The sequence below is a fragment of the Petaurus breviceps genome, unplaced genomic scaffold (assembly GCF_028583685.1).
Source record: "Petaurus breviceps papuanus isolate PSGF00001 unplaced genomic scaffold, PetGlider_PUasm1.0 446, whole genome shotgun sequence".
In the NCBI taxonomy this organism is placed as follows: domain Eukaryota; kingdom Metazoa; phylum Chordata; class Mammalia; order Diprotodontia; family Petauridae; genus Petaurus; species Petaurus breviceps.
The window spans coordinates 941850-956852 of NW_027186338.1; the positions used below are offsets into that span (position 1 = coordinate 941850).

The 15003-nt window shown below is 41.7% G+C and overlaps 1 long non-coding RNA gene and 1 pseudogene across 1 annotated transcript in view; one reads left to right on the forward strand and one right to left on the reverse strand.

Moving 5' to 3' along the window:
• LOC138171514 (uncharacterized) overlaps positions 1–140 on the reverse strand; it is a 604-nt gene extending 464 nt beyond the window's left edge. Inside the window, exon 1 of the long non-coding RNA XR_011170904.1 lies at positions 6–140. This is a non-coding gene — a long non-coding RNA (uncharacterized lncRNA). The remainder of the gene's footprint in view (positions 1–5) is intronic.
• The window catches only part of LOC138171481 (zinc finger protein 845-like), a 71987-nt pseudogene that overhangs the window by 8623 nt on the left and 48361 nt on the right, over positions 1–15003 (forward strand).

A 15003-nucleotide genomic window follows, 5' to 3' on the forward strand; every position in this document is an offset into this window, starting at 1 on the left:
GAAACCTTACAAATGTAATGAATGTGGCAAGGCCTTTAGGAGTAAGAGACAACTTACACCACATGAGAAAATTCATACTGGAGAGAAACCTTATGAATGTCTTCAACGTGGAAAGGCCTTCAAGAAAAAGTGAAATCATACTGTGCATCTGTAAAGTCAAGTATGAGCAGCTTTCCAAAGGACTGCTGCTGTGAAAAGCTTCAAGGTTCTGATTACATATTATAGTGAACTCTAATATTTATCCAGTAACAAATCAGAGTAAAACATTCACAGAAAAAAAAGTACATTCATTCACAATGTTCACAACTTAACAGTTTCACACTAAAATGGCCACCTTGTTCTTGCCAGAATGGTGACAGAGTTTTAAGCAAATCATATTGATTTAGTCAATCACAATGTCCTTAATTCAATCACAAAATATAAAAGTCAAAGTCCTCTATGATGGGGTGTAATTAAGTTAAAATTTCATTAGTCACTGATCAGTACCCTATTAAGGGGTAGTGGAAAGTAAAAGGTCCACCCACCCCTAGGTCACAAGTAAGTTATAGTTTCATCAGTCACTACTCTATTAAATACCCAAGGAGAGTTCTTTTCATCTTGACTGGAGGCAGGCAGCTCCAGAATCCACCAAACTCACCTACATTGAAAGGCACGCAGCTCCTATTTCCTTGTCCAGCTCTCTGTGCAATTCCTGCTTCATATTGAAGCTCACGGCATCCAGTCCACCTCAAGTCCTTCACAATTTCTGTTCCTGGGAAGACAAAGCTTAACAAAGCCACAGATAGACAAAGTCCTGACACCACAGTCATGCTTCCTCTGGCAGCCATCAGAAGTCTTGAGTACGGTCAAGATGGCGGACTAGAAGCAGAACCACCACTGGGCTCCGGCTCCCACCTTCCCCAATCCATATAAAAAGGGGCTCTACACAAACTTTGGAACTGCAGAACCCACAAAATGACACAGAGAAGCTAACCTCCTGCTGAGAACAACGTGGCAGGCTGGCAGCAAGCGGCCAGGTGAGCCGAAGGTTTTAGCCCCAGGGTGGGTCTGACCAGTCACCAGCCAGAGGGACTCAAGATCAGCAGCTGTGGCCATTTCCAGATTTTCAAAGATGCTAAGACAAAGTGAGAGGTCAGTGCAGTATGGACTTTGGGACCCAGTACTTGGGAGTGCATGGCTTTTGCCCCAGGGCGAGAAGCTGCCAAGACGCCCAGCAGAGCCAGCACCGCAGCTTCAGCTTTAGCTTCTGGTCAGCAGACTGTAGGGAGACCAAGCCACCAGTCAGAGGGGTAATCACTCTTGCTTTAACCTGCTTGGATCTGGATTGCAGTCTAGGGTGGAGGTCCTGGGGTTTGTAAGTAGTTTGCCAGAGTGTGTGGAGGCCTCAGAGGGCACCCAACTAATACCTCTGGCTGATGAGAAAACCCCAGCGGTTGGTATGGAAGCTCCCCTGTCTGGTGGCAGAGACCTACTGTGGCAAAAAGTCAAGTGATTGAGGGGCGAAATGACCAGACAAAGGAAACAAAAAAAAAAACAGAAGACTCCAACATTAGACTCCTATTTCAGGGACAAAAAGGAGCAAAGCATGGAACAGGAGGAAGACAGTGAAGTCAGAACTCCTGCACCAAAAGCTTCAAAGGAAAATACGAGCTGGTTATAGGCTATAGAGTACTTTAAGAAGCAGATAAGAGAAGTGGAGGAAAAATTGGGAAGATAAATGAGAACAATGCAAGAAAATTACAAAATGAGAATCAACAGATTGACTGAGGAAAATCATACCTTAAAAAACAGACTAACTCAATTGGCAAAAGAGGCTCAAAAAGGCTATGAGGAGAGGAGTGCCTTAAAAAGCTGAATTTGCCAGATGGAAAAAGAAGCGCAAAAGCTCAATGAGGAGAATCTTTCCCTCGGATTTAGAGTGGAGTAAAGGGAAGCTAGTGACTTTAAGAGAAATCAAGATGATGTTAAACAGATCCAAACAAATGAAAGAATAGAGGGCAATGTGAAATATCTCATGGGAAAAACCACTGACCTGGAAAATAGATCCAGGAGAGATAATTTAAAAATTATTGGTCTACCTGAAAGCCATTATCAGGGAAAGAACCTAGAAAGCATCCTCCAAGAAATTCTCAAGGAAAACTGCCCTGATGTTCTAGAACTAGAAGGCAAAATAGAGGTTGAAAGAATCCACCAATCACCTCCTGAAAAAGATCCCAAAAAGAAAGCTCCCAGGAATATTATAGCCAGGTTCTGGAATTCTCAGATCAAGGAGAGAATATTACAAGCAGCCAGGAAGAAACAATTTGAATATTGTGGAAACTCAATCAGGATAAGAAAGGATCTGGCAGCTTCTACACTGAGGCATCAAAGGCCTGGAATAGGATATTCTGGAGGGCAAAGAATCTGGGATTAAAACCAAGAATTACCTACCCAGCAAAAGTGAGTATCATGTTTCAGGGGAAAATATGGTCATTCAGTGGAATAGAGGACTTCCAAGCATTCTTTTATATATAAACAATTAGGGTTAAGCAACTTGCTCGATGTTACACAGCCAGTTATTTTTGTGTGGGTGCCGAGTATCTGAGGCCGGAACCAATCCCAGGTCTCCTGATGCTTACTCACTGCACCACCTGGCCACACCTACTTTTAAGCATTCTTAATGAAAAAACCAGAGTTGAATAGAATATTTGACATCCAGATACAAGAAGCAAGAGAAGCTTGAGAAGGTAAACAGGAAAAAGAAATCATAAGCCACTGATCAAAGCTGAACTATTAACATTCCTACCTGGAAAAACTATGAAAATTTCCTCAGTATGAAAATAGTTGAAGAGAATAGAAATGTCTATATATGAGGGTATATGGGCATATGAATACGTATGTGAATGTATGTGTATATGCTTACAGGTATACATAGATACAGGGCACAGGACCAATTTAATAGGAAGGGATGATACTAAAAGGGGAAATTAAGAGGTGAGAGAGGAATATAATGAGGAGATGGGGAGAGACAGAATGGGGTAAATTATCTCATAAAGAAGAGGCAAGGGAAAAGGCATACAATGGAGGGGAAGAATAGGAAGGCAGAAGGGAATGGGTCAACCTTTTTCTCACTGAATTTGGCTCAGGGAGGGAATGAAATACACACTAAATAGGGTATCTCACCCTACAGGAGAGTAGGGGGAAAGGGGATGAGAGGGGGCATGATGGAAGAGAGGGCAGGCTGAGGGGGAGGAAAGTTAGAAGTACTCTTGAGAAGGGACAGGATCAAAGTAGAGAATAGAACAAGTGGGTGATGGGATAGGAGGGAGGGAAATATAGTCAGTCTTTTACAAAATATCTACTATGTTAATGTTTTGCATTAGCTACACATCTACAACCTATACTGAACTGCTTATCTTTCCAGTAAGGGTGGGTGACAAGGGAGGAAGGGAACGAATCTGGAATTCAAACATTTAAAATTAAATGTTTAAAGTTTTATATATATGTGTGTGTGTGTGTGTATATATATATGTGTGTGTGTATGTATATATATATATATATATATATACACACACTATTATTATTAATACTATCTTCCATGTAATTGGGAAAGAAGATATACAGGCACTGGGGCAGAGATCCACCATGCGCTACTGAGAAAGTCTAAGGAGGTATAGGAAAAGATATGGGAGAGAGTAGATTGAAGGAGGGGATAGCCTGTGGGACTGCTATTCTGGGGTTGTCGGTAGGGGAAAAATGGGGAGAAAATTTGTAACTCAAAATCTGGCGGAAATTAATGATGTAAATCAGAAGTTAATAAAACATTTGAAAAAAACTAAAATAAAAAACTGAAGCCTAAAAAAAAATATATCTTGAGTACTATAAACTTTCTTCTCAAAATCAAAATCACTTTCTCCAACCTGGGCCTCTCTTCCATGTGTCTTGCTCCAAGAAATTCTTCCACCACAAGTCCGAGTTCTGCCACCACAAATTCAAGTTCTTCTCGATTCTCAGTTGAGCCTTCAGCCCAGCAGGAGCAGCCCAGCCTCCAGATGCTCACTGAGAGAAATTCTTTCTCTGTCTCTGTCTCTCTCTTTTCACATTTCATTACTATTACAGCATCAGAAAATTCAAACTGGAGAGAAATCTTGTAACTGTAGTGAATGTGCAAAGGCCTTCATGCAAAAGGTACATCTTCATGTGCATCAGCAAATGCATATTGGAAACATTCGTTTTGAATGTAGGGGTGTGTGAAGGCTTTCACATACAACTCAGAACTTATTTGACATCAAATAATTCATACTAGGGAGAAAGCTTCTCAATGTACTATATGTGGGAAGGCCTTCAGGAGGAAGGCAAACTTTACTAGGCATCGGAGAACTCATACTGGAAAAAACCATATGAATGGGCATACTTGAGCAGAGTAGAAGGAGGTAAGAAAAAAGTACAGCGTCCCTAAAGGTCAGCACATGTCCAGTAACAATGGGTCACACTGTATATTCTGAGTGGGGAGGCATGCCTCCTTCCCTCCCTCAGTCTTTCTTCCATACCTTGCTAGATAGTACAGGGAGAAGAAATTGTACAAAGTAACAGCAAGAGGAGTTTGGACCTTGTATGAGGCCTTGTTCCCATAGGCAGAGGGGCCGAGAATGTGGCACAAATGATTTATCATGAAGATAAGGGGAAACAATGCTAAGCTGACATGGTAAGGGAACTGGAGATAGTAGAAATGTGTGTGTGATACAGCTCCTTTGACACAGACATGTATTGATGTACCAGTCCAAATGTTCATATGGACTATTTGTGCCCCACCTGTTGTAGAGCCTTTTGAGCTCATATTGGTCTGAACAGCCACTGTTGGGCACACTGTAATTTGATCTTGACATCCTGGCATCATTTTGGTCCTCTGAGCACAAAGGACAACCATGACCACACTGATACCATCCCTAGGTGAAGAGGCTGTTAGATTGTATATGGTAATAAATCTATGCTTAGTTTCCACCAACATTGTCTCACAGTTTTCTCAGCAGCTTTTGTATATAGTACAAATATAGTAGTCAGTGACTACGGTGTCTTGTGTGCTTCATCTGTACCACTGATTGTACCTGCCAAGACAAACCCAGGAACTATATGAATACAATTGCAAGACACTTTTCACACAAAGTCAGATCTAAACAAATGGAAAAACATCTATTGCTTATGTATGGGTTGAACTAATATAATAAAAAGGCCTAAATTAATTTACTTTTTCATGACATCAATCAAATAAAAAATCTATAGAGCCAGAAATAATAACAAGTCATCTGGGAGAACAAATAGTTAAGAATCTCAAGGATCTTGCTGAAAAATATTACAAAGGAAAGTGGCCTAGCCTTACGAGATCTATAACTATATTATACAGTGGCAATCATCAATGATAACAACTTACAGTAGTCTATATTTTCTACCATAATTGGTGCCCATCTCAGATTCAATAGCAATAACCACTCAATTTCAGCCTTTATAATCAGAATGAAAATTTCCTCAAACCTTCTCAACATGCTTAACCCATCTGATCCTAACACAAGGTCACTGCTGGGGGGGAAGGGGAGGGCAGTTCCTGACTTTCCACAGTAGATTTTTTGAATAATGGCATTCCAACCTGCGATTTCTGTTTGTGACTCCAACAAAACACTTGACACTTCAAAAGATCCAATATAGTTTATTTAGAATATAGGAAAATGGGACGGAATCTAGAGATAACAGAGTAAAAGTCTTATTAGCAATAGTAAAATAAGAGCAACTATGATACACACACACACACACATATATACATATTTACAATCATCACCAATGCAGGGAAGCACTAACACCTGGCCACACAGGCTGGGGAATCGAGGGTACAACTGTCAGTGTCTGGCTCGGGAGGGTCCCAGGCAGGACGTCTCCTCCGTGGGTGAGATTCCAATTTCAGGTCTGAATCTTACAGTGTAAGTAGTGCTGAAAAAAAAAAAAGAAGGCATACTACCAAGTGTTTTTAGCAAGCATCGTATCTTGCGTGAGGTCTGGGATGGAGGCCAATCCCTTCAAGGCCCCTTCCCCCCCCCCCGCCAAGAATGATGTTTCCTTGGAATGGCTAGTTCCAAGGGCTGGCCAGTTACATCTCTTTTCAAGAAAATGGCTGGGGTCCCAGGAGAATAACAGCCCTCATGTTCTCAGGATCCTCTGTTCCCAAATAATAATAGAATAATACTAATAGAAAGGTCATATTTAGTTGGGGCCTTGGTTTCTATAATCTTATTCTGCACAGTGGGTTTTCCTTGCCCCTGCAATGGCTGAACAAGTTGTGATATATGAACGTAATGGAATACTATTTGGCTTTAAGAAATGATGAGCAGGTGGATTTGAGAAAACCCTGGATAGACTTAGGTGAACTAATGCTGAATGAAGTGAGCAGAACCAGGAGAGTATTGTATATAGTAACAGCAACGTTGTGTGGTGATCTTAGGAGGGTGCTGTCTCTACAGCCCCCACAAGCTCTTGCTCACTAGTCACAAACCTCAGGACCACCACCCTAGACAGCAATCCAGATCCAAGCATGTCAAAGCAAGAGTAGTTACCCTCTGAATGGTCACTTCGTCCCCCTACAGTCTGAAGGCCAGGAGCTTCTGAGACAGCCACACAGTGCAGCTGCCACATCTCCTCTACTTCTTACTGAGGGGGCAGGGACCAGAGAGCAGTCCTCCAACACCCTCTCTTCTAAGAGTTCCACACTGACCTTTTACTTTATTTTTGGTGTTTATGAGGTGAGAAGTCTGGAAGCTGCCACAGCTGATGGTCATTCACTCTCCTGCATTCTGCTCTGGCCACTGCTGGTCAGGGCCACCCAGGAACTAGTACCACGTGGCTCCTGTGGGACTGCCCTCAGCTCCCAGAGTACTGTGATAGACTTTTCCTGTTGGCCTGCCAGGCTGTCTTAAGCAGGAGATTTGTTTCTATCTGTCACTCTGTGGGTTCTGGAGCTTTAAATTTGCTTAGTCATTTTTTACAGGTATTGGAATTGTTTGGAGCCAGAGCCCACACCAAGTTTGTGCTTCAACACTGAAATATTGGCTCAGCCTCTTGAGATCATAATTTTTAAAACGGAGAAGGAGGAAGAGGTGGAGAAGAGGAATGCAGCAGCTCTAGTCTGTAAAGGAAAGCAACCTGCCTTAGAGAAAAAATGGAGCAGAGACAGGTACTGTGGAGACCAATTATGTACATTTTATACTCTCAATTTCCAGCCACAGTGTGGATAAAGAAAAGGGGAAGTGTGTTCGTGTCTGTGTGTGCGTGTGTGTGTTTGTCTTTTGGGGTTTGGGATAAACCACCAAATAAAAGCAAAGACTTATCTGGCAGGGAATTGATTATTCTAGGGAAAAAAGTACTTCTGGAAGGACTTCACATATGTTACTATATTAGAACTTGCTCATGCCACCACTTTGTTTTTTCTTCTTACAAGTGTGGACCTCTAGAAAAGGTTTGGTTAAAGGACACAGACAAACAGTAATATAAAATTACAATATTTGTTTGTTATTCCCTTAAGGCTAGCATTACTTGTACAAGGAGCCAAGAGCTGAGTCCTGACTGCAGAACAGATCAATCAAAAGAGGTTTTGTACATTTTAGATTCAGGATGAGCATGCCACAAGACTTTATGACTTCCATTTGTCACAGGAAGAAGTTCCTTGGTTGTAAAACTGACAACAAACAGAGCGGGGTCTATTTGCCCTTTCTGATCTCAGGGTGTCTGTTTTTCTTTCATGTGGAGTAAGTCCCATAATAAGGGGAATGTCACCTCTGCTCTTTGAAGCTGCTGACACAGGGAAAGGCATTTTGAAAACAATCAGAGCAATTTGTTTAATTCAGACTTTGGCCAAAATATGACATTTAATGATTTTCACAAGACAAATACAAAGGAAAATCAATATAAATAACAACAACTAGCATTTATCTAACACTTTAAGGTTTACTAAGAACTTTACATATATTATCTTATTTGATTCTCATAAGAATCATGTGACATAGGTGCTATTATTACTATCCCCATTTTACAGAAGAGGAAACTGAGGCAGCCAGGTCAAATGGCTTGCCCAAGTTCACACAGTTAGTGTGACATAGTGACTCAGGCCAGATTTGAATTCAGGTCTTCCTGACTCCAGGTCCAGTACCCTGTGCACTGCACCATCAAGCTTCTTTCATAGATTCATAGATTTAGAGTTGTAAATGACCTGAGAGGTCATAAAATCCCACTATCTTCTTGAGACATATAAAAAGTTCAAGAGCCATAGTTTCTGGGTAATAAATCATCTTATTAATGATGCTAACAGGTAATTAATAAAATAAGTCAGTGGCCCTCTCCAATACCAATAGCTGCAGGCTCACAGGTTATATACCCTGGTTAGAGTGGGTGTTCATGAGGGCAGTGTAATATAATGCCAAGCAAAGGCAACTTCCCAGGTTCAAAATACCAGCATAGGTGCTCTCTATTTTATTCAGTGACAAACCAAGAACAGAGAAGATCAAAACATGACATCATTCAAAATACAGCATTTACTAAGCATGATTAAATAATCTCCAAGTACTACCCCACCCCAGGACCTTCCAATCATTCAATCAATTACAAAGTCTCTGTTCTAAATACTTCTCCACCCCTAGGCTATACCTTCATTTGGTCCACCACAAAACCCCTCTTCTCAAATGGAGATTAGTTTCCAAACATAAGTAAAGTACCTTCATTTGTCAATCACAGAGCACAATAAGGTTAAAAGTTCCCCACCCCTGGATCACAATTGAATCTACCCCAGAGTTACATCAAGTTTAAACACAGCACTTAATACCCAAATGGAGGTCTTTTCTTCATCTTGACACCAGGCAAGTTCTCAGCAATCTTAGTTCCTGGGGAGACAAGGCTTAGCAAGGCCATAAGATACATTGCCAGTCCCTTCATGAATTTATCCTCTGTCTGTAGAACAGTCCTAGAACCCCTGAACACATTAGCAAAGCCCTCTCCCAGGATTTCTGTAAACATACAACAAGAAAATCCTTCTTCAGGGCTTCTGAACCAACAGAAAGGCTCCCAGACCCCCTGCAACAACAGCACTGTCCTTCACCAGTGGACAGTATTCATTCTGTCTGCAGGACAGTCTCCAGACCCCTGCAACAACAGCACTGTCCCTCACCAGTGGACAGTATTCACTCTCTGTCTGCAGGACAGTCTCAGGGCTTCTTAGCGAACAGCCAGGTTCCAGGACTTCTTCAACAAAAGGACTGTCTTTCACCAGTGGACAAATCTGGCAAAACAACATCAAAACAGACAGACAAAGTACCAGCAAAAAAGCCATGTCTCCTCAGTCCTTGGCAGCTCAGGGGGCAGGTCTCAAAAGTCCAGGGCAATTCAAAACGGCCACCAGCAATTCTCTTAGTCTCTCTCTCTCCACGAGGTGCTGCTTCCAAAAAGATCTTCCGCCTCTCTCTAGTGTCTCTCCAAATCTACGTCACCAGCTCCTCCCAGTTCAGGACTTTCTTTTCACATCAGCAAGCCCATCCCACAGGTGGGATTAACAAACTCTGGGTTTTAACACAATCAATTTGAAAACCAAGCCAATACAGGGGAATCTTTAATTGTCACTACTATCACAGGCAGCCATCAACTCTAAAAATTAAGGAGAGGTAGACTTTACAAAGAGACCTGGGCCCACTGTAAGCAAAGAGACCTTTTCTACACCCAGCCTTGGGCAATCTAGACAAAGGATCTATTCCACTCAGATGGCTTGATTGGAACACAATAGGCAGGAATTCAATCTCGATAAGATGATCTAGGTGGAGTAAATTTTTTAGCTAGGTCAGCAATGTCCTTCAAAGGCTGGCCTTTAAAGAATAAAATAAGGAGAAAAATCCCTGGATCTCCACAATATTAAATATATTGTACCCAACCCCCAGTCACTCTACATCTTGCCTCAGTACCCACCATTTTGTGCTACCTTCTTCACAGAAGTAAAGCCCCGCCACAGAGAAGCCTGCCAGCTCTAAGAGAATAGCCACCCAAGGCATATTTCTGGGAAACTGCCCAAGGCATAGTCACCCACCCTATTCTGGGAAATTGAAACCTAACTATATTCCATATAAGGTCCTAAACTAAGAATTAACCAATTGCATTCCTCTGCTCCTGTAACTTCCTGCTTCTCTATGGATCTGACTGTTACTCAGTGGTTTTTGTCTTTAAATATTCTGGCTCTGCCCCGGCTTGGGGCTGTCTGATTTGCATCAACGCTCTGGACAGCAGGGGCCCTCAATAGATCCACATTAAATTCATATTAAATTATGCCCAGGTCTCAGCTCATTGATCTTCTGCACAACAAATATTGGTAATTTATATAAGAAAGACTCATTCATTTTTACAGATGAGGTATGGGTGCTCCTGGAGTCTAAATTCTTGCACAAAGGCCACATTAGTAGTGTCCAACATAGGATCCAAACTCAGGCTTACACCTAGGTGTCACCCACAAAGCCTGACTCTAGGCATCAGTTAAGTTCTGGCATTTCTTCCTTTGCATGAGTCATTTCTGCTAGTCATTCAGAAAGCAACCAGGTGCTGAAAGCATAGCTTAGGCATAAATAGGTGGGTGTTTTCCTTTTCAGAAATAAAAGGCACAATTGGGAAATAAAGTCAGAGAGATTCTACCTGGGCAATGTCCAAAGTTGTCCCCAAACTTTTCCAAGCACAGACATCCACCTTCAACAGTTCGAAGCCTGCAGCCTCTGCCATGCCATTAGTGGCTTTTATGATGACTCTTGTAATCAAGGCTTAGAAAAATAGTAAAATTTACAATCCCTCAAATTATTAAATAGCAAATAAATATGGGCTAATGTCCTTCAGATAGGGCCATCTAAAATTTGATTGAGCTATTAATTACAAACTCAAGTTACAAATCTTTCTGTCTTCCCAAAACCTCCTCATGCTCTCTCAATATACTTCTAAAACTGATATCAACTCTCTGGAAACAGGAGGGGCTGGATGAACCCCATTTGTCCCCTAACCTTCTCATCTGGTTTGTTCAGCTTTTCATAAATAGACTTTAAAGACAGTTTGAATTAACGTGGTGTTAAAAATGGTATCTTTCTTTTCTCAACTAAAGTATCTCTGGTTAACCTACATATCAGCTACCCAAGTACCCCATCATTCCAAGCACCCAATCATTCCCCCCCTTAAACAGCTAGGACCCAAAATCATTTGGGTAGGTCTATCTCTGTTTCATATGGGCTATGTCTGTAGCCAGTGGCTAAAATGCGGCTGAAGCCAGGTCCAGGGACAAGCCCTAACCCCCCTTCCCACCCTCTTTTTTTTTGCTGGGGGAGTTTAGGACCTTGCCCACAAATTGTTTCCAGGGACACCTAAGCCCTCTTTTCCATATTCTAATTTAGAAGAGGATTCACGGGGTCTTCACATAATTACCAATAAGTAGTTTTTCCCAAGCATGCTATTGTAAATACTTGATTTATGAATTGAAACTTCCTATAAAAAAGAAAAACTTAAAATTGTATGATTTCTTAAATTACAACATTTCATAATATCTTAATTGATACTCTGAAATGGTCAGAGTACTTCATTCACCATCATTTTCTTGTTCCTCTGACAGTATAATTCTCAATTTAACAGCACTTAGAGTATGAGAAACTGCTTCTATTATAACATATATAATACAAATGTTTACCAGTAACAATATCAGAAAGAATTATGATGCACCTAAATTTAAACTTCAAACTGAAATCAAGTAATTACCAATCTGGTGATCTTAATTTAGTAATTTCCAAATTGCTTTGCACAGAAAATCGTTCATTCCATAACCATTGACACAAACCTCACACCTAAGAAAGGTTTCACTTAAGGTTGACAGACATAATAATTATAAAATAAACCTTCAAATATGGGAATTTCCCAAAACTAATTTGGTGTAAAAATGCTCCTAATATAAATTTCCCAAGACATTGTATATTCACATATATATCTATATCCTTAGATGACTCAACAACTTCAGAATAGTAATAAGAAAATTGTCTTTAACATCAGAGCTCATAATTTTTCCAAATTACATAATTTAGCTAAAATTTTAAATGAAATATTGACAATATTATTGCCTGTTTGTAACCCAAATATAAGTTTTATATTAACAAATTTTATAACATAAAAACCCAATACACATGCAATATGAAATTCAGATTTTTTTTAAATAGCTGTAATATTATTTCTACTTCAGAAATGTTTCTTACATTCCCTTAACTAAATAGATTTTTAGAAACACAAATACAGTCTCAGAAAGACAGCAACAAATTAACAATGAATATCAAATGACTTATACAATAACTGACTTTATCAATTCTGGCATGGATTCAAAGTTAGAGAGATACCAACATATGCCAGTCATTGTATTTTACAATTACTATACAATTTTGATCACAAGTGTTTCACAAATGCTATTAATTTTCCTTTTACAAATTCAAGGAACAAGTCAAGCTGAGATAGCAAAAACTTCTTTCTTTTAAGCAATCCCAATATCCTAAAAAAAAACTTCTGTTTTTTAAAGCAATCCCAATATCCTATTTCCAATTTCTTAATGATTAATTCCCAGAATTTGTGAAGATATTTTGTAAAGAAATTGTAAATTTCCCAAATTAAAAACTTCAAATTATTACAACAGGGAGAATTTTGGTGGACCTTTTGAAAGTGAGCTTTGAATCTGCCAATCGAAAAACTCCACACTTAATTGGCTTTAATTGGACAGGCAGGAGATCTAGCCTGCCTATTTCTTTGATCAGAGGGGAGGGATTCCCAAAGAGGGGCCCACCTCCCCACCTTCCCAGTGCTCACTCGGAGGGGAAGGACCAGCACAGTAAAAGTTTTGCCCCTCCCCCCCCTTTGAGTTTGAGACAGGAGAGTCTCTGTCCTGGAAAGGCCTCACCTCTGAAGTTTCGGGAGAGAAATTTCCCAACTGCCCAATTTCCTCCTGAGGGAGGGGCTATGCAGGTCCCAACCCCACCCCTTTCCACTTCAGTGGGTGGAGAACTCCTTCCTGCCAGCTCCTTCCTCTCCCCCACCCCAGCTGCCACAAGAAGTAGCTGAGGGCTAGTGGCAAGGGACCTTCGCCTTCTCTTGCCTGAGCCAGAGGCAGCTCAGGGTGGGGGTTGGTCAGTCCCACCCTCAGCCTGACCCAGAAGCCAGGCTGGCCAGCCCCTCCCCTCCCCCAGCCCGTGCCATCCAGATGAGCCATGTGGCCGCCCCAGCCAGGCTCAATACGGCCAATTAGGAATAGATAGGATACATAGAAAGACAAACAAATTTCAACAGTACCAGAATAGATAGGACAAAACTTCACGAACACAGAATGGATAGGACACATAAAAAGACAGACAAATAATAGTCCCTACCTGCTTGTTTACCTCCTGCAGATTCTGAGCAGGAAGCAAAGGAGCTCAAGCGAACATAGGACACATAATAAGACAAACAATAGTCCCTACCTGCTTGTTTACCTCCTGCAGATTCTGAACAGGAAACAAATGAGCTCAAGTGGACATAGGACAAAAAAAGACAGACAGACATTAACTAGACCACTGACGAGCAAGAGGCCCGATGTCTCAAGCTCTGCCTGGGAAGTAGATGCCTCCTGCACAAATGGCTATGTCTAGCCCTGCCCCCTCCAGGAAACAGGACAGAATTTTATTCACCCCCAAACTGGAGGTCCTGAATACACCCTCAAGACCTGGGGCCCTGGAACTTCAGGGGCTAGTCTCTCTAGGAATCTGGGCAAGCAGTAGCCTACCCCCGAGGCCGAGTCTTCCTATTTGACAGAATCGCGCTGGCTCCCCACACAGTGGCCAGGGCTGCTTCTTCCCCATCCCTCTCTTTTTCTTATCTTCCTTTCTTCAAAGGGGAGATAGGGAGAGAGTTGGAAGTCCAACAGTTTCCCTGGCCAACTTTTGACCACAGAATTTGTTTGTTACAGGTAGACAAATAGAAAGGCAAGCACACAAATGCAACAGACAGAAAACCACTCACCTCCAGAGGCTGACACAGAGACCTGGGTCCAAAGAGCTGAAATGTGATCTGATCGATATCAGGGGATGGTCTGGACTTTCTCAGCCTTGAGTTCTGAGCTCTGAGAAAATTTCAGATGCTGGGTGCTCAAGGAAGTCAAAACTGAGGGGCCTCTATGCCCTGACGCCAAGCGAGGATCTTGGGCTTTGGACAGCAACACAGAATGCTGTCAAATCTCGCTGGGGCCCCCAAATGTTATACTGTACCTTGATTAATGCAAGCAAGATACAAGTAATAATTTTAGAATGGACCCTTTATTAAAATGCCATGTTGGCTGATTAGGCCACATGGTGGGCTGAGCCGGCACCACCCCATGTCTCAGGTACAGCAATAGCTGTAGCAGCCAGCAACAGCCCTGAGCTGGGGCAGAACCTCAGCTTATAAAGGAGGCATTCCATAAGCAGTGATTGGTCAGTACTCACCTTGAAACTACCTCACCTGACCAAGAAGCCCACCCACTTTTATGCAGGTGAGCTGACTGGGAGAAAGGGCAGAGACCCAGTGGGGGAGGGCAGAGCTGACCTGGCAGTCTGCTCACTTCCTTGGGCAAGAGGGGGTTGTGGGGAAAACCAGGCACAACAGTCAGGTCTTAATGTAACATGCACTTTAATATCTACTGTGAAGGAGTTTTACCCAGAATTAACTTGGAAATAGCCCAAGGAGGTGTGGTTTTAGGCCTAAGTCAACTAACTGTCAGGGCTGACTGAGAAATACCCAGGCTGCCCCCATCAATGTCTTGTTAGACAAGATAAATTTACAGGAGTATACAGATGACTAAGTCTAGTGTACATATGATAGGTCAGTGAGTAGTAAATATCTTTATGATCCAGTACACAGCCAGTTCATCCAGTAAACAGCTGGTTGAGACTACTAAATTCTATAGGTGCAGCTGGCTACTATATCAGAAATAAATCA